The sequence below is a fragment of the Ranitomeya imitator genome, chromosome 9, assembly GCF_032444005.1.
Source record: "Ranitomeya imitator isolate aRanImi1 chromosome 9, aRanImi1.pri, whole genome shotgun sequence".
NCBI lineage: Eukaryota > Metazoa > Chordata > Amphibia > Anura > Dendrobatidae > Ranitomeya > Ranitomeya imitator.
Window position 1 is genome coordinate 5,344,577 of NC_091290.1, and position 19,919 is coordinate 5,364,495.

Below are 19,919 nucleotides of genomic sequence, written 5' to 3' on the forward strand. Positions count from 1 at the left end.
ACTACTGCGACCACTGCTCCAGCGCTACTGCGACCACTGCTCCAGCACTACTGCCACCACTGCTCCAGCACTACTGCCACCACTGCTCCAACACTACTGCCACCACTGCTCCAGCACTACTGCAACCACTGCTCCAGCACTACTGCCACCACTGCTCCAACACTACTGCCACCACTGCTCCAGCACTACTGTAACCACTGCTCCACCACTACTGCAACCACTGCTCCAACACTACTGCCACCACTGCTCCAGCACTACTGCCACACTGCTCCAGCACTACTGCCACCACTGCTCCAGCACTACTGCCACACTGCTCCAGCACTACTGCAACCACTGCTCCAGCACTACTGCGACCACTGCTCCAGCACTACTGCGACCACTGCTCCAGCGCTACTGCGACCACTGCTCCAGCACTACTGCCACTGCTCCAGCACTACTGCCACTGCTCCAGCACTACTGCCACCGCTGCTCCAGCACTACTGCCACCACTGCTCCAGCACTACTGCCACCACTGCTCCAGCACTACTGCCACCACTGCTCCAACACTACTGCCACCACTGCTCCAGCACTACTGTAACCACTGCTCCACCACTACTGCAACCACTGCTCCAGCACTACTGCAACCACTGCTCCAGCACTACTGCGACCACTGCTCCAGCACTACTGCGACCACTGCTCCAGCGCTACTGCCACCACTGCTCCAGCACTACTGCCACCGCTGCTCCAACACTACTGCCACCACTGCTCCAGCACTACTGCCACACTGCTCCAGCACTACTGCAACCACTGCTCCAGCACTACTGCGACCACTGCTCCAGCACTACTGCGACCACTGCTCCAGCGCTACTGCGACCACTGCTCCAGCACTACTGCCACTGCTCCAGCACTACTGCCACTGCTCCAGCACTACTGCCACCGCTGCTCCAGCACTACTGCCACCACTGCTCCAGCACTACTGCCACCACTGCTCCAGCACTACTGCCACCACTGCTCCAACACTACTGCCACCACTGCTCCAGCACTACTGTAACCACTGCTCCACCACTACTGCAACCACTGCTCCAGCACTACTGCAACCACTGCTCCAGCACTACTGCGACCACTGCTCCAGCACTACTGCGACCACTGCTCCAGCGCTACTGCCACCACTGCTCCAGCACTACTGCCACTGCTCCAGCACTACTGCCACTGCTCCAGCACTACTGCCACCGCTGCTCCAGCACTACTGCCACCACTGCTCCAGCACTACTGCCACCACTGCTCCAGCACTACTGCCACCACTGCTCCAGCACTACTGCCACCACTGCTCCAGCACTACTGCCACCACTGCTCCAGCGCTACTGCCACCACTGCTCCAGCGCTACTGCCACCACTGCTCCAGCGCTACTGCCACCACTGCTCCAGCACTACTGCAACCACTGCTCCAGCACTACTGCAACCACTGCTCCAGCACTACTGCGACCACTGCTCCAGCACTACTGCGACCACTGCTCCAGCGCTACTGCCTGCTCCAGCACTACTGCCACTGCTCCAGCACTACTGCCACCGCTGCTTCAGCACTACTGCCACCACTGCTCCAGCACTACTGCCACCACTGCTCCAGCACTACTGCAACCACTGCTCCAGCGCTACTGCCACCACTGCTCCAGCGCTACTGCCACCACTGCTCCAGCACTACTGCCACCGCTGCTCCAGCACTACTGCGACCACTGCTCCAGCACTACTGCGACCACTGCTCCAGCACTACTGCGACCACTGCTCCAGCGCTACTGCCACCACTGCTCCAGCTCTACTGCCACTGCTCCAGCACTACTGCCACTGCTCCAGCACTACTGCCACCGCTGCTCCAACACTACTGCCACCACTGCTCCAGCACTACTGTAACCACTGCTCCAACACTACTGCCACCACTGCTCCAGCACTACTGTAACCACTGCTCCAGCACTACTGTAACCACTGCTCCAACACTACTGCCACCACTGCTCCAGCACTACTGCAACCACTGCTCCAACACTACTGTAACCACTGCTCCACCACTACTGCCACCGCTGCTCCAGCACTACTGCAACCACTGCTCCACCACTACTGCCACCGCTGCTCCAACACTACTGCAACCACTGCTCCACCACTACTGCCACCACTGCTCCAGCACTACTGCAACCACTGCTCCAGCACTACTGCCACCACTGCTCCAGCACTACTGCAACCACTGCTCCACCACTACTGCAACCACTGCTCCAACACTACTGCCACCACTGCTCCAGCACTACTGTAACCACTGCTCCACCACTACTGCCACCACTGCTCCAGCACTACTGCAACCACTGCTCCAGCACTACTGCCACCACTGCTCCAGCACTACTGCAACCACTGCTCCAGCACTACTGCAACCACTGCTCCAGCACTACTGCAACCACTGCTCCAGCACTACTGCCACCACTGCTCCAGCACTACTGTAACCACTGCTCCAGCGCTACTGCTCCAGCACTACTGCTACCACTGCTCCAGCACTACTGTAACCACTGCTCCAGCACTGCTTCAACCACTGCTCCACCACTACTGCAACCACTGCTCCACCACTACTGCCACCACTGCTCCAGCACTACTGCCACCACTGCTCCAGCACTACTGCCACCACTGCTCCAGCACTACTGCAACCACTGCTCCAGCACTACTGCCACCACTGCTCCAGCACTACTGCCACCACTGCTCCAGCACTACTGCAACCACTGCTCCACCACTACTGCAACCACTGCTCCAGCACTACTGCCACCACTGCTCCAGCACTACTGCAACCACTGCTCCAGCACTACTGCAACCACTGCTCCAGCACTACTGCAACCACTGCTCCAGCACTACTGCAACCACTGCTCCAGCACTACTGCCACCACTGCTCCAGCACTACTGCAACCACTGCTCCAGCACTACTGCCACCACTGCTCCAGCACTACTGTAACCACTGCTCCAGCACTACTGCTCCAGCACTACTGCAACCACTGCTCCAGCACTACTGTAACCACTGCTCCAGCACTGCTTCAACCACTGCTCCACCACTACTGCAACCACTGCTCCACCACTACTGCCACCACTGCTCCAGCACTACTGCCACCACTGCTCCAGCACTACTGCCACCACTGCTCCAGCACTACTGCCACCACTGCTCCAGCACTACTGCCACCACTGCTCCAGCACTACTGCAACCACTGCTCCAGCACTACTGCCACCACTGCTCCACCACTACTGCAACCACTGCTCCAGCACTACTGCCACCACTGCTCCAGCACTACTGCAACCACTGCTCCAGCACTACTGCCACCACTGCTCCAGCACTACTGCAACCACTGCTCCAGCACTACTGCCACCACTGCTCCAGCACTACTGCCACCACTGCTCCAGCACTACTGCAACCACTGCTCCAGCACTACTGCCACCACTGCTCCAGCACTACTGCAACCACTGCTCCAGCACTACTGCCACCACTGCTCCAGCACTACTGTAACCACTGCTCCAGCGCTACTGCTCCAGCACTACTGCAATCACTGCTCCAGCACTACTGTAACCACTGCTCCAGCACTGCTTCAACCACTGCTCCAGCACTACTGCTACCACTGCTCCAGCACTACTGCCACTGCTCCAGCGCTACTGCCACCACTGCTCCAGCACTGCTGCGACCACTGCTCCAGCACTACTGCCACCACTGCTCCAGCACTGCTGCAACCACTGCTCCAGCACTACTGCCACACTGCTCCAGCACTACTGCCACCACTGCTCCAGCACTACTGCCACCACTGCTCCAGCACTACTGCCACCACTGCTACAGCACTGCTGCCACCACTGCTCCAGCACTACTGCAACCACTGCTCCAGCACTACTGCCACCACTGCTCCAGCACTACTGCAACCACTGCTCCAGCACTACTGCCACCACTGCTCCAGCACTACTGCAACCACTGCTCCAGCACTACTGCAACCACTGCTCCAGCACTACTGCAACCACTGCTCCAGCACTACTGCCACCACTGCTCCAGCACTACTGTAACCACTGCTCCAGCGCTACTGCTCCAGCACTACTGCAACCACTGCTCCAGCACTACTGTAACCACTGCTCCAGCACTGCTTCAACCACTGCTCCAGCACTACTGCCACCACTGCTCCAGCACTACTGCCACTGCTCCACCACTACTGCGACCACTGCTCCAGCACTACTGCCACCACTGTTCCAGCACTGCTGCAACCACTGCTCCAGCACTACTGCCACACTGCTCCAGCACTACTGCCACCACTGCTCCAGCACTACTGCCACCACTGCTCCAGCACTACTGCCACCACTGCTACAGCACTGCTGCCACCACTGCTCCAGCACTACTGCAACTACTACTCCAGCACTACTGCCACCACTACTCCAGCACTACTGCCACCACTGCTCCAGCACTACTGCAACCACTGCTCCAGCACTGCTTCAACCACTGCTCCAGCACTGCTGCGACCACTGCTCCAGCACTACTGCCACCACTGCTCCAGCACTACTGCGACCACTGCTCCAGCACTACTGCCACTGCTCCGGCGCTACTGCCACTGCTCCAGCACTACTGCCACTGCTCCAGCACTACTGCCACCACTGCTCCAGCACTACTGCAACCACTGCTCCAGCACTACTGCCACCACTACTCCAGCACTACTGCCACCACTGCTCCAGCACTACTGTAACCACTGCTCCAGCACTGCTTCGACCACTGCTCCAGCACTACTGCCACCACTGCTCCAGCACTACTGCCACCACTGCTCCAGCACTACTGCCACCACTGCTCCAGCACTACTGCCACTGCTCCAGCACTGCTGCCACCACTGCTCCAGCGCTATTGCGACCACTGCTCCAGCACTACTGGCACTGCTCCAGCGCTACTGCTCCAGCGCTACTGCCACTGCTCCAGCGCTACTGCCACTGCTCCAGCACTACTGCCACTGCTCCAGCACTACTGCAACCACTGCCACTGCTCCAGCGCTATTGCCACTGCTCCAGCTCTACTGCCACTGCTCCAGCACTACTGCCACCACTGCTCCAGCGCTACTGCCACCACTGCTCCAGCACTACTGCCACTGCTCCAGCACTACTGCCACCACTGCTCCAGCACTACTGCCACCACTGCTCCAGCACAACTGTAACCAATGCTCCAGCACTACTGCCACTGCTCCAGCACTACTGCCACCACTGCTCCAGCACTACTGCCACCACTGCTCCAGCACTACTGCCACCACTGCTCCAGCACTACTGTAACCACTGCTCCAGCACTGCTTCAACCACTGCTCCAGCACTACTGCCACCACTGCTCCAGCACTACTGCCACCACTGCTCCAGCACTGCTGTAACCACTGCTCCAGCACTGCTGCAACCACTGCTCCAGCACTACTGTAACCACTGCTCCAGCACTGCTTCAACCACTGCTCCAGCACTACTGCCACCACTGCTCCAGCACTACTGCCACCACTGCTCCAGCACTACTGCCACCACTGCTCCAGCACTACTGTAAACACTGCTCTAGCACTACTGCCACTGCTCCAGCACTACTGCCACTGCTCCAGCACTACTGCAACCACTGCTCCAGCACTACTGCCACCACTGCTCCAGCACTATTGTAACCACTGCTCCGGCGCTACTGCCACCACTGCTCCAGCACTACTGCCACTGCTCCAGCACTACTGCCACCACTGCTCCAGCACTGCTGCCACCACTGCTCCAGCACTACTGTGACCACTGCTCCAGCACTACTGCCACCACTGCTCCAGCACTGCTGCGACCACTGCTCCAGCACTACTGCCACTGCTCCAGCACTGCTGCCACCACTGCTCCAGCGCTATTGCGACCACTGCTCCAGCACTACTGGCACTGCTCCAGCGCTACTGCCACTGCTCCAGCGCTACTGCCACTGCTCCAGCACTACTGCCACTGCTCCAGCACTACTGCCACCACTGCTCCAGCACTACTGCAACCACTGCCACTGCTCCAGCGCTACTGCCACTGCTCCAGCACTACTGCCACTGCTCCAGCACTACTGCCACCACTGCTCCAGCGCTACTGCCACCACTGCTCCAGCACTACTGCCACTGCTCAAGCACTACTGCCACCACTGCTCCAGCACTACTGCCACCACTGCTCCAGCACAACTGTAACCAATGCTCCAGCACTACTGCCACTGCTCCAGCACTACTGCCACCACTGCTCCAGCGCTACTGCCACCAGTGCTCCAGCACTACTGCCACTGCTCCAGCACTACTGCCACCACTGCTCCAGCACTACTGCCACCACTGCTCCAGCACAACTGTAACCAATGCTCCAGCACTACTGCCACTGCTCCAGCACTACTGCCACCACTGTTCCAGCACTACTGCCACTGCTCCAGCACTACTGCCACCACTGCTCCAGCACTGCTGCCACCACTGCTCCAGCACTGCTGCAACCACTGCTCCAGCACTATTGTAACCACTGCTCCAGCACTGCTTCAACCACTGCTCCAGCACTACTGCCACCACTGCTCCAGCACTACTGCCACCACTGCTCCAGCACTACTGCCACCACTGCTCCAGCACTACTGCCACCACTGCTCCAGCACTACTGGCACTGCTCCAGCGCTACTGCCACTGCTCCAGCGCTACTGCCACTGCTCCAGCACTACTGCCACCACTGCTCCAGCACTACTGCAACCACTGCTCCAGCACTACTGCCACCACTGCTCCAACACTACTGCCACCACTGCTCCAGCACTACTGTAACCACTGCTCCACCACTACTGCAACCACTGCTCCAACACTACTGCCACACTGCTCCAGCACTACTGCCACCACTGCTCCAGCACTACTGCCACACTGCTCCAGCACTACTGCAACCACTGCTCCAGCACTACTGCGACCACTGCTCCAGCACTACTGCGACCACTGCTCCAGCGCTACTGCGACCACTGCTCCAGCACTACTGCCACTGCTCCAGCACTACTGCCACTGCTCCAGCACTACTGCCACCGCTGCTCCAGCACTACTGCCACCACTGCTCCAGCACTACTGCCACCACTGCTCCAGCACTACTGCCACCACTGCTCCAACACTACTGCCACCACTGCTCCAGCACTACTGTAACCACTGCTCCACCACTACTGCAACCACTGCTCCACCACTACTGCAACCACTGCTCCAGCACTACTGCGACCACTGCTCCAGCACTACTGCGACCACTGCTCCAGCGCTACTGCCACCACTGCTCCAGCACTACTGCCACCACTGCTCCAGCACTACTGCCACCACTGCTCCAGCACTACTGCCACCACTGCTCCAGCACTACTGCCACACTGCTCCAGCACTACTGCAACCACTGCTCCAGCACTACTGCGACCACTGCTCCAGCACTACTGCGACCACTGCTCCAGCGCTACTGCGACCACTGCTCCAGCACTACTGCCACTGCTCCAGCACTACTGCCACTGCTCCAGCACTACTGCCACCGCTGCTCCAGCACTACTGCCACCACTGCTCCAGCACTACTGCCACCACTGCTCCAGCACTACTGCCACCACTGCTCCAACACTACTGCCACCACTGCTCCAGCACTACTGTAACCACTGCTCCACCACTACTGCAACCACTGCTCCAGCACTACTGCAACCACTGCTCCAGCACTACTGCGACCACTGCTCCAGCACTACTGCGACCACTGCTCCAGCGCTACTGCCACCACTGCTCCAGCACTACTGCCACTGCTCCAGCACTACTGCCACTGCTCCAGCACTACTGCCACCGCTGCTCCAGCACTACTGCCACCGCTGCTCCAGCACTACTGCCACCACTGCTCCAGCACTACTGCCACCACTGCTCCAGCACTACTGCCACCACTGCTCCAGCACTACTGCCACCACTGCTCCAGCGCTACTGCCACCACTGCTCCAGCGCTACTGCCACCACTGCTCCAGCGCTACTGCCACCACTGCTCCAGCGCTACTGCAACCACTGCTCCAGCACTACTGCAACCACTGCTCCAGCACTACTGCGACCACTGCTCCAGCACTACTGCGACCACTGCTCCAGCGCTACTGCCTGCTCCAGCACTACTGCCACTGCTCCAGCACTACTGCCACCGCTGCTTCAGCACTACTGCCACCACTGCTCCAGCACTACTGCCACCACTGCTCCAGCACTACTGCAACCACTGCTCCAGCGCTACTGCCACCACTGCTCCAGCGCTACTGCCACCACTGCTCCAGCGCTACTGCCACCGCTGCTCCAGCACTACTGCGACCACTGCTCCAGCACTACTGCGACCACTGCTCCAGCACTACTGCGACCACTGCTCCAGCGCTACTGCCACCACTGCTCCAGCTCTACTGCCACTGCTCCAGCACTACTGCCACTGCTCCAGCACTACTGCCACCGCTGCTCCAACACTACTGCCACCACTGCTCCAGCACTACTGTAACCACTGCTCCAACACTACTGCCACCACTGCTCCAGCACTACTGTAACCACTGCTCCAGCACTACTGTAACCACTGCTCCAACACTACTGCCACCACTGCTCCAGCACTACTGCAACCACTGCTCCAACACTACTGTAACCACTGCTCCACCACTACTGCCACCGCTGCTCCAGCACTACTGCAACCACTGCTCCACCACTACTGCCACCGCTGCTCCAACACTACTGCAACCACTGCTCCACCACTACTGCCACCACTGCTCCAGCACTACTGCAACCACTGCTCCAGCACTACTGCCACCACTGCTCCAGCACTACTGCAACCACTGCTCCACCACTACTGCAACCACTGCTCCAACACTACTGCCACCACTGCTCCAGCACTACTGTAACCACTGCTCCACCACTACTGCCACCACTGCTCCAGCACTACTGCAACCACTGCTCCAGCACTACTGCCACCACTGCTCCAGCACTACTGCAACCACTGCTCCAGCACTACTGCAACCACTGCTCCAGCACTACTGCAACCACTGCTCCAGCACTACTGCCACCACTGCTCCAGCACTACTGTAACCACTGCTCCAGCGCTACTGCTCCAGCACTACTGCTACCACTGCTCCAGCACTACTGTAACCACTGCTCCAGCACTGCTTCAACCACTGCTCCACCACTACTGCAACCACTGCTCCACCACTACTGCCACCACTGCTCCAGCACTACTGCCACCACTGCTCCAGCACTACTGCCACCACTGCTCCAGCACTACTGCAACCACTGCTCCAGCACTACTGCCACCACTGCTCCAGCACTACTGCCACCACTGCTCCAGCACTACTGCAACCACTGCTCCACCACTACTGCAACCACTGCTCCAGCACTACTGCCACCACTGCTCCAGCACTACTGCAACCACTGCTCCAGCACTACTGCAACCACTGCTCCAGCACTACTGCAACCACTGCTCCAGCACTACTGCAACCACTGCTCCAGCACTACTGCCACCACTGCTCCAGCACTACTGCAACCACTGCTCCAGCACTACTGCCACCACTGCTCCAGCACTACTGTAACCACTGCTCCAGCACTACTGCTCCAGCACTACTGCAACCACTGCTCCAGCACTACTGTAACCACTGCTCCAGCACTGCTTCAACCACTGCTCCACCACTACTGCAACCACTGCTCCACCACTACTGCCACCACTGCTCCAGCACTACTGCCACCACTGCTCCAGCACTACTGCCACCACTGCTCCAGCACTACTGCCACCACTGCTCCAGCACTACTGCCACCACTGCTCCAGCACTACTGCAACCACTGCTCCAGCACTACTGCCACCACTGCTCCAGCACTACTGCAACCACTGCTCCAGCACTACTGCCACCACTGCTCCAGCACTACTGCAACCACTGCTCCAGCACTACTGCCACCACTGCTCCAGCACTACTGCAACCACTGCTCCAGCACTACTGCCACCACTGCTCCAGCACTACTGCCACCACTGCTCCAGCACTACTGCAACCACTGCTCCAGCACTACTGCCACCACTGCTCCAGCACTACTGCAACCACTGCTCCAGCACTACTGCCACCACTGCTCCAGCACTACTGTAACCACTGCTCCAGCGCTACTGCTCCAGCACTACTGCAATCACTGCTCCAGCACTACTGTAACCACTGCTCCAGCACTGCTTCAACCACTGCTCCAGCACTACTGCTACCACTGCTCCAGCACTACTGCCACTGCTCCAGCGCTACTGCCACCACTGCTCCAGCACTGCTGCGACCACTGCTCCAGCACTACTGCCACCACTGCTCCAGCACTGCTGCAACCACTGCTCCAGCACTACTGCCACACTGCTCCAGCACTACTGCCACCACTGCTCCAGCACTACTGCCACCACTGCTCCAGCACTACTGCCACCACTGCTACAGCACTGCTGCCACCACTGCTCCAGCACTACTGCAACCACTGCTCCAGCACTACTGCCACCACTGCTCCAGCACTACTGCAACCACTGCTCCAGCACTACTGCCACCACTGCTCCAGCACTACTGCAACCACTGCTCCAGCACTACTGCAACCACTGCTCCAGCACTACTGCAACCACTGCTCCAGCACTACTGCCACCACTGCTCCAGCACTACTGTAACCACTGCTCCAGCGCTACTGCTCCAGCACTACTGCAACCACTGCTCCAGCACTACTGTAACCACTGCTCCAGCACTGCTTCAACCACTGCTCCAGCACTACTGCCACCACTGCTCCAGCACTACTGCCACTGCTCCACCACTACTGCGACCACTGCTCCAGCACTACTGCCACCACTGTTCCAGCACTGCTGCAACCACTGCTCCAGCACTACTGCCACACTGCTCCAGCACTACTGCCACCACTGCTCCAGCACTACTGCCACCACTGCTCCAGCACTACTGCCACCACTGCTACAGCACTGCTGCCACCACTGCTCCAGCACTACTGCAACTACTACTCCAGCACTACTGCCACCACTACTCCAGCACTACTGCCACCACTGCTCCAGCACTACTGCAACCACTGCTCCAGCACTGCTTCAACCACTGCTCCAGCACTGCTGCGACCACTGCTCCAGCACTACTGCCACCACTGCTCCAGCACTACTGCGACCACTGCTCCAGCACTACTGCCACTGCTCCGGCGCTACTGCCACTGCTCCAGCACTACTGCCACTGCTCCAGCACTACTGCCACCACTGCTCCAGCACTACTGCAACCACTGCTCCAGCACTACTGCCACCACTACTCCAGCACTACTGCCACCACTGCTCCAGCACTACTGTAACCACTGCTCCAGCACTGCTTCGACCACTGCTCCAGCACTACTGCCACCACTGCTCCAGCACTACTGCCACCACTGCTCCAGCACTACTGCCACCACTGCTCCAGCACTACTGCCACTGCTCCAGCACTGCTGCCACCACTGCTCCAGCGCTATTGCGACCACTGCTCCAGCACTACTGGCACTGCTCCAGCGCTACTGCTCCAGCGCTACTGCCACTGCTCCAGCGCTACTGCCACTGCTCCAGCACTACTGCCACTGCTCCAGCACTACTGCAACCACTGCCACTGCTCCAGCGCTATTGCCACTGCTCCAGCTCTACTGCCACTGCTCCAGCACTACTGCCACCACTGCTCCAGCGCTACTGCCACCACTGCTCCAGCACTACTGCCACTGCTCCAGCACTACTGCCACCACTGCTCCAGCACTACTGCCACCACTGCTCCAGCACAACTGTAACCAATGCTCCAGCACTACTGCCACTGCTCCAGCACTACTGCCACCACTGCTCCAGCACTACTGCCACCACTGCTCCAGCACTACTGCCACCACTGCTCCAGCACTACTGTAACCACTGCTCCAGCACTGCTTCAACCACTGCTCCAGCACTACTGCCACCACTGCTCCAGCACTACTGCCACCACTGCTCCAGCACTGCTGTAACCACTGCTCCAGCACTGCTGCAACCACTGCTCCAGCACTACTGTAACCACTGCTCCAGCACTGCTTCAACCACTGCTCCAGCACTACTGCCACCACTGCTCCAGCACTACTGCCACCACTGCTCCAGCACTACTGCCACCACTGCTCCAGCACTACTGTAAACACTGCTCTAGCACTACTGCCACTGCTCCAGCACTACTGCCACTGCTCCAGCACTACTGCAACCACTGCTCCAGCACTACTGCCACCACTGCTCCAGCACTATTGTAACCACTGCTCCGGCGCTACTGCCACCACTGCTCCAGCACTACTGCCACTGCTCCAGCACTACTGCCACCACTGCTCCAGCACTGCTGCCACCACTGCTCCAGCACTACTGTGACCACTGCTCCAGCACTACTGCCACCACTGCTCCAGCACTGCTGCGACCACTGCTCCAGCACTACTGCCACTGCTCCAGCACTGCTGCCACCACTGCTCCAGCGCTATTGCGACCACTGCTCCAGCACTACTGGCACTGCTCCAGCGCTACTGCCACTGCTCCAGCGCTACTGCCACTGCTCCAGCACTACTGCCACTGCTCCAGCACTACTGCCACCACTGCTCCAGCACTACTGCAACCACTGCCACTGCTCCAGCGCTACTGCCACTGCTCCAGCACTACTGCCACTGCTCCAGCACTACTGCCACCACTGCTCCAGCGCTACTGCCACCACTGCTCCAGCACTACTGCCACTGCTCAAGCACTACTGCCACCACTGCTCCAGCACTACTGCCACCACTGCTCCAGCACAACTGTAACCAATGCTCCAGCACTACTGCCACTGCTCCAGCACTACTGCCACCACTGCTCCAGCGCTACTGCCACCAGTGCTCCAGCACTACTGCCACTGCTCCAGCACTACTGCCACCACTGCTCCAGCACTACTGCCACCACTGCTCCAGCACAACTGTAACCAATGCTCCAGCACTACTGCCACTGCTCCAGCACTACTGCCACCACTGTTCCAGCACTACTGCCACTGCTCCAGCACTACTGCCACCACTGCTCCAGCACTGCTGCCACCACTGCTCCAGCACTGCTGCAACCACTGCTCCAGCACTATTGTAACCACTGCTCCAGCACTGCTTCAACCACTGCTCCAGCACTACTGCCACCACTGCTCCAGCACTACTGCCACCACTGCTCCAGCACTACTGCCACCACTGCTCCAGCACTACTGCCACCACTGCTCCAGCACTACTGCCACTGCTCCAGCACTACTGCCACCACTGCTCCAGCACTACTGCCACCACTGCTCCAGCACAACTGTAACCAATGCTCCAGCACTACTGCCACTGCTCCAGCACTACTGCCACCACTGCTCCAGCACTACTGCCACTGCTCCAGCACTACTGCCACCACTGCTCCAGCACTACTGCCACCACTGCTCCAGCACTGCTGCCACCACTGCTCCAGCACTGCTGCAACCACTGCTCCAGCACTACTGTAACCACTGCTCCAGCACTGCTTCAACCACTGCTCCAGCACTACTGCCACCACTGCTCCAGCACTACTGCCACCACTGCTCCAGCACTACTGCCACCACTGCTCCAGCACTACTGCCACCACTGCTCCAGCACTACTGCCACCACTGCTCCAGCGCTACTGCCACTGCTCCGGCGCTACTGCCACTGCTCCGGCACTACTGCCACTGCTCCAGCACTACTGCCACCACTGCTCCAGCACTACTGCCACCACTGCTCCAGCACTACTGTAAACACTGCTCTAGCACTACTGCCACTGCTCCAGCACTACTGCCACTGCTCCAGCACTACTGCAACCACTGCTCCAGCACTATTGTAACCACTGCTCCAGCGCTACTGCCACCACTGCTCCAGCGCTACTGCCACTGCTCCAGCACTACTGCCACCACTGCTCCAGCACTGCTGCCACCACTGCTCCAGCACTACTGTGACCACTGCTCCAGCACTATTGCCACCACTGCTCCAGCACTACTGCCACCACTGCTCCAGCACTGCTGCAACCACTGCCCCAGCACTACTGCCACTGCTCCAGCACTGCTGCCACCACTGCTCCAGCGCTATTGCGACCACTGCTCCAGCACTACTGGCACTGCTCCAGCGCTACTGCCACTGCTCCAGCGCTACTGCCACTGCTCCAGCGCTACTGCCACTGCTCCAGCACTACTGCCACCACTGCTCCAGCACTACTGCAACCACTGCTCCAGCACTACTGCAACCACTGCCACTGCTCCAGCGCTACTGCCACTGCTCCAGCACTACTGCCACCACTGCTCCAGCGCTACTGCCACCACTGCTCCAGCGCTACTGCCACTGCTCCAGCACTACTGCCACCACTGCTCCAGCACTACTGCCACCACTGCTCCAGCACTACTGTAAACACTGCTCTAGCACTACTGCCACTGCTCCAGCACTACTGCCACTGCTCCAGCACTACTGCAACCACTGCTCCAGCGCTATTGTAACCACTGCTCCAGCGCTACTGCCACCACTGCTCCAGCACTACTGCCACTGCTCCAGCACTACTGCCACCACTGCTCCAGCACTGCTGCCACCACTGCTCCAGCACTACTGTGACCACTGCTCCAGCACTACTGCCACCACTACTGCCACCACTGCTCCAGCACTGCTGCGACCACTGCCCCAGCACTACTGCCACTGCTCCAGCACTGCTGCCACCACTGCTCCAGCGCTATTGCGACCACTGCTCCAGCACTACTGGCACTGCTCCAGCGCTACTGCCACTGCTCCAGCGCTACTGCCACTGCTCCAGCACTACTGCCACTGCTCCAGCACTACTGCCACCACTGCTCCAGCACTACTGCAACCACTGCCACTGCTCCAGCGCTACTGCCACTGCTCCAGCACTACTGCCACTGCTCCAGCACTACTGCCACCACTGCTCCAGCGCTACTGCCACCACTGCTCCAGCACTACTGCCACTGCTCCAGCAGTACTGCCACCACTGCTCCAGCACTACTGCCACCACTGCTCCAGCACAACTGTAACCAATGCTCCAGCACTACTGCCACTGCTCCAGCACTACTGCCACCACTGCTCCAGCACTACTGCCACTGCTCCAGCACTACTGCCACCACTGCTCCAGCACTACTGCCACCACTGCTCCAGCACTACTGTAACCACTGCTCCAGCACTGCTTCAACCACTGCTCCAGCACTACTGCAACCACTGCTCCAGCACTACTGCCACCACTGCTCCAGCACTACTGCCACCACTGCTCCAGCACTACTGCCACCACTGCTCCAGCACTACTGCCACCACTGCTCCAGCACTACTGCCACCACTGCTCCAGCACTGCTGCCACCACTGCTCCAGCACTACTGCCACCACTGCTCCAGCACTACTGCAACCACTGCTCCAGCACTACTACGACCAGTATCATATTAGGGCAGAGATGTATGGAGAGGACAGGTTATATACTGGAGATTATGTGTGGAGGTGTCAGGAGATTAGGACAGAGATGTATGGAGAGGACAGATTATATACTGGAGATTATGTGTGGAGGTGTCAGGAGATTAGGACAGAGATGTATGGAGAGGACAGGTTATATACTGGAGATTATGTGGAGGTATCGGGAGATTAGGGCAGAGATGTATGGAGAGGACAGGTTATATACTGGAGATTATGTGTGGAGGTATCAGGAGATTAGGACAGATATGTATGGAGAGGACAGGTTATATACTGGAGATTATGTGTGGAGGTATCAGGAGATTAGAGCAGAGATGTATGGAGGGGACAGGTTATATACTGGCGATTATGTGTGGAGATATCAGGAGATTAGGACAGAGATGTATGGAGAGGACAGGTTATATACTGGAGATTATGTGTGGGGAGGTATGAGGAGATTAGGACAGAGACGTATGGAAAGGACAGGTTATATACTGGAGATTATGTGGAGGTATCGGGAGATTAGGGCAGAGATGTATGGAGAGGACAGGTTATATACTGGAGATTATGTGTGGAGGTATCAGAAGATTAGGACAGATATGTATGGAGAGGACAGGTTATATACTGGAGATTATGTGTGGAGGTATCAGGAGATTAGAGCAGAGATGTATGGAGGGGACAGGTTATATACTGGAGATTATGTGTGGAGATATCAGGAGATTAGGACAGAGATGTATGGAGAGGACAGGTTATATACTGGAGATTATGTGTGGGGAGGTATGAGGAGATTAGGACAGAGACGTATGGAAAGGACAGGTTATATACTGGAGATTATGTGGGGAGTTATCAGGAGATTAGGACAGAGATGTATGGAGAGGACAGGTTATATACTGGAGATTATGTGGGGAGGTATCAGGAGATTAGGGCAGAGATGTGTGGAGAGGACAGGTTATATACTGGAGATTGTGTGTTGGAGGTATCAGGAGATTAGGGCAGAGATGTATGGAGAGGACAGGTTATATACTGGAGATTATGTGTGGGAGGTATCAGGAGATTAGGGCAGAGATGTATGGAGAGGACAGGTTATATACTGGAGATTATGTGTGGAGGTATCAGGAGATTAGGGCAGAGATGTATGGAGAGGACAGGTTATATACTGGAGATTATGTGGGGAGGTATCAGGAGATTAGGACAGATATGTATGGAGAGGACAGGTTATATACTGGAGATTATGTGTGGAGGTATCAGGAGATTAAGACAGATATGTATGGAGAGGACAGGTTATATACTGGAGATTATGTGTGGGGAGGTATCAGGAGATTAGGACAGAGATGTATGGAGAGGACAGGTTATATACTGGAGATTATGTGTGGGGAGGTATCAGGAGATTAGGACAGAGATGTATGGAGAGGATAGGTTATATACTGGAGATTATGTGTGGAGGTATCAGGAGATTAGGACAGATATGTATGGAGAGGACAGGTTATATACTGGAGATTATGTGGGGAGGTATCAGGAGATTAGGACAGATATGTATGGAGAGGACAGGTTATATACTGGAGATTATGTGGGGAGGTATCAGGAGATTAGAGCAGAGATGTATGGAGAGGACAGGTTATATACTGGAGATTATGTGTGGAGGTATCAGGAGATTAGGGCAGAGATGTATGGAGAGGACAGGTTATATACTGGAGATTATGTGTGGGGAGGTATCAGGAGATTAGGACAGAGATGTATGGAGAGGACAGGTTATATACTGGAGATTATGTGGGGAGGTATCAGGAGATTAGGGCAGAGATGTATGGAGAGGACAGGTTATATACTGGAGATTGTGTGGGGAGGTATCAGGAGATTAGGACAGAGACGTATGGAAAGGACAGGTTATATACTGGAGATTATGTGTGGGAGGTATCAGGAGATTAGAGCAGAGATGTATGGAGAGGACAGGTCATATACTGGAGATTATGTGTGGGAGGTATCAGGAGATTAGAGCAGAGATGTATGGAGAGGACAGGTTATATACCGGAGATTATGTGTGGGAGGTATCAGGAGATTAGGGCAGAGATGTATGGAGAGGACAGGTTATATACCGGAGATTATGTGTGGGAGGTATCAGGAGATTAGGGCAGAGATGTATGGAGAGGACAGGTTATATACCGGAGATTATGTGTGGGAGGTATCAGGAGATTAGGGCAGAGATGTATGGAGAGGACAGGTTATATACCGGAGATTATGTGTGGGAGGTATCAGGAGATTAGGGCAGAGATGTATGGAGAGGACAGGTTATATACTGGAGATTATGTGTGGAAGGTAACAGGAGATTAGGACAGAGATGTATGGAGAGGACAGGTTATATACTGGAGATTATGTGTGGGAGGTATCAGGAGATTAGAGCAGAGATGTATGGAGAGGACAGGTTATATACTGGACATTATGTGTGGGAGGTATCAGGAGATTAGGGCAGAGATGTATGGAGAGGACAGGTTATATACTGGAGATTATGTGGGGAGGTATCAGGAGATTAGAGCAGAGATGTATGGAGAGGACAGGTTATATACTGGAGATTATGTGGGGAGGTATCAGGAGATTAGAGCAGAGATGTATGGAGAGGACAGATTATATACTGGAGATTATGTGTGGAGGTATCAGGAGATTAGAGCAGAGATGTATGGAGAGGACAGGTTATATACTGGAGATTATGTGTGGAGGTATCAGGAGATTAGAGCAGAGATAAGAATCTTATAGGTCACTCACATTTGGGTCTGACAGTGATTCTGAGATTTCTGTTTTCTACCTCCTTCAGCTCCTGGGGATTTTTCTCCCCGGCTGAGGAAAAACATTATAGACCATTTCTTCCGGTATAAACTAACAGCGATCAAACACACAAGAACAGGTGCAAAATCCCGGATTTCCAGATCTCAGCACATCAGAGGGACGGGATCTCGCCTTTTGTCCTTATTAGGTAGAGGAGACGGCCGGCCATGGTGATTGAATCAAGTATGTTGGATTTTGGTTAAACCCCATTGTGTCAAATCTGAAGGAATTCTGTATGCAGCCAGGGGTCCTGGAGAGACACCAGGAAAGAGCGCGGGTGCTGCGTGCCAGTAAAAGCATCACATTCCTGAGTCACAGCGCCGTCCAGGAATAATATCTGCGGAGCTTACAGTCCACATGTGAGACATCGCTCCGGCCGCACTCTGCATTGTGTCCCAGCACAGGGAAACTGCAGCTTCACGGACACTTGTGACTCCTAATTGTGAAATCTGGGAAACTGGGCAAGATGACGACATAAGGGCTGCTGCGTGGTTCAGAAATTACCATTATCCCTCAATCAGCTCCTAAAATGGAGACGGCAGTAATAATCTAGAAATTTATGCTGAGACTGCACTGAGCATAGGGATGTGAATGAAAAGAAAAAGGGGGGGAATGTAAGGAGGAGGAAGGGGGGGAGACATAGGGGAGAAGGGGAATGAGTGGAGGAGGTAGAAGGGGGAATAATCGGGAGAAGGGGAATGATTGTGGAGGAGGAAGAAGGGGGGAATGATCGGGAGAAGCGAGAATGACAGGAGGAAGAAGGGGGAATAAGCAGGGAAGAAGGGGGAATGTGAGGAGGAGGAAGGGGGGGAGACATAGGGGAGAAGGGGAATGAGTGGAGGAGGTAGAAGGGGGAATAATCGGGAGAAGGGGAATGATTGTGGAGGAGGAAGAAGGGGGGAATGATCGGGAGAAGCGAGAATGACAGGAGGAAGAAGGGGGAATAAGCAGGGAAGAAGGGGGAATGTGAGGAGGAGGAAGGGGGGGATGTAGATGAATGAGTGGAGGAGGTAGAAGGGGGAATAATCGGGAAAAGGGGAATGTTCGTGGAGGAGGAAGAAGGGGGAATAAGCAGGGGAGGAGGAAGAAGGGGGGAATGATCGGGAGAAGGGAGAATGACAGGAGGAAGAAGGGGGAATAAGCAGGGAAGAAGGGGGAATGTGAGGAGGAAAAAGGGGGAATAAGGGAATGTGAGGAGGAGGAAGAAGAGGGAATAAGCAGGGGAGAAGGTGGAATGAGGGAAGGAGGAGGGAGGAATGAGTGGAAGATAAGGGGGAATGTGAGGAGGAAGAAGCAGGGGAGAAGGTGGAATGAGGGGAGGAGAAGGAAGGGGAGAAGAGGGAATAAGCAGGGGAGAAGGTGGAATGAGGGGAGGAGAAGGAAGGGGAGAAGAGGGAATAAGCAGGGGAGAAGGTGGAATGAGGGGAGGAGAAGGAAGGGGAGAAAAGGGAATAAGCAGGGGAGAAGGTGGAATAAGGGGAGGAGAAGGAAGGGGAGAAGAGGGAATAAGCAGGGGAGAAGGTGGAATGAGGGGAGGAGAAGGAAGGGGAGAAGAGGGAATAAGCAGGGGAGAAGGTGGAATGAGGGGAGGAGAAGGAAGGGGAGAAGAGGGAGGTGGAGGGAGCAATGAGTGGAGGATAAGGGGGAATGAGGAGAATAAGGGGGAATGTGAGGAGGAGGTAGAAGGGGAGAATGAGCAGAGAAGAAGGGGGAATGTGAGGAGAAAGAATGGGA

General features: G+C 56.5%; 1 protein-coding gene across 5 annotated transcripts in view; it reads right to left on the reverse strand.

The window, feature by feature from the left end:
• Positions 1-19,919, reverse strand: part of DENND2B (DENN domain containing 2B) — a 267,720-nt gene that overhangs the window by 26,941 nt on the left and 220,860 nt on the right. The window lies entirely within an intron of this gene.